We start from the raw sequence: 1,713 nt of genomic DNA on the forward strand, positions 1-1,713 counted from the left end.
GCCACAAAGTCGGAAAAATTTTTGATTTTCCGGCGATTTTTAGGGTAAATGTGGTCATTCGATTATGTACGGCATCAGTTCCATACAGTTTCAATACCTCTTCTAATCCATAATGTCACAACGCCGTACAAAAAATCATGCGACAAGGGGAAGAAATCGAGGGTTGCAACCCCCTCTCTTTCCGTGGTCCGGGGGATGATGTGAAAAAGTACGGCATCGGTTCCAAAATATTATCCAGCACTCAAAAGTACTATTAAAATTAACGCCGTCAAAAAATTATTGTTCATTTGAATGTATATCAATAATTATCTTAATTTCCTTGTATAGTTGATTTATAAAGCTGGAAGGTAATTTGATCATGTACGGCAACTTTTATTTCAACATGATATTGTTAAATACAATTGTTATATAATATTGCCGTTCAAAAGAAACTGTTCTAAAAAAAATTATACAGAAATACAGAAAATGAATTTTTTTAAATTATTTCAAAAGTTTCAATAATCATAGATGAAGGAAATTTTGTAATTTTGTACATATTATCGGGGTTTTAAATAGTATTCAGGTAAGTAATTCAGAAAAAAATTATGCCGTACATTTTAATGCAAACCATATTTTCAGGCTGTTGAAAATGACACTACCATTTCAGGGGTACTTTATGGTCATCTGATACTATACGGCATTCACATATTTTGAAAGAGAACAATTGATAATATGCATCAATCATTATGCCGTCTATCTGAAATACAACGGTGGGTATATTATATTCAAGAATTGAAAACTGTGAATGTCAGTATGAACAGTTTTGTATACTTTTTGACGTAATATATATTTCAAACATTAATAGAATTTGTTTAATCGTGTAAAAAAAAAGTACTACAATTTTATAGAAAAATAAAAGCCTGGCGAGCTCCAAACGTCGTGACTCGCCACGCAATCCCCGCTCTCCACAGTCCGCGCGCCATCGAACTATCAAGGGCGTACACTGTTGGCAGTAGTAGGCCGGGCGGACGCACGTATTCGGTAATTTTTACCAATTATTATCTCGTTAACTATTACGAAAATTACAAAACGGTAGAGGACTTTTCGACTCAGTTCAGTCCGCTCTACCTGTTCGTGTAATTTTTGACACTCATTCTGGGACACCTTGTATAATAAATATATATACAGGGTGTTTGAAATTAACCGCCAAATATTTCGTGTGTGGGTAGAACAGACTATACTAAATCGAAAAGTCCTGTACCATTTTGCGATTGCAATAATAGTTAACGAGATATTAATTTATAAATATATTTAAATTCGCCCGACCTACCGTCAAATGCAAGCGCGCGGCTGGATAGGACCGCCCTGCAAAGCGCGCCGCTAGCGTTCGCCGTCACTAGGCACGCGACTCATGTCTAGCGACGAACTATTTCTACTTATCATATATGTAATACTACTATATATATGGCTAATGGGGCGTGGTTTGCGATCGAAACACTACGGTGCCGCCAATGCTAATTCTGTCCTTATTTATGTTCAGTTTGTTGTAACGCGCAGGCGTCAATTTGTTGCGCGATACACTTATGTAGCACTCTACATGTGATATTTTGTAGGTTATTACAATCAGTGATTCCAGTAATTTCAATGAATTAAAGATTGATTTTGCTCACTATTATGTAAAAACATTTTGGGATTTGTCACCGTTTGTGAAGAATGTCGTATTGTATATAGCAG

This window comes from Cyphomyrmex costatus, unplaced genomic scaffold (genome assembly GCF_001594065.2).
Source record: "Cyphomyrmex costatus isolate MS0001 unplaced genomic scaffold, Ccosl1.0 scaffold504, whole genome shotgun sequence".
Taxonomy (NCBI): domain Eukaryota; kingdom Metazoa; phylum Arthropoda; class Insecta; order Hymenoptera; family Formicidae; genus Cyphomyrmex; species Cyphomyrmex costatus.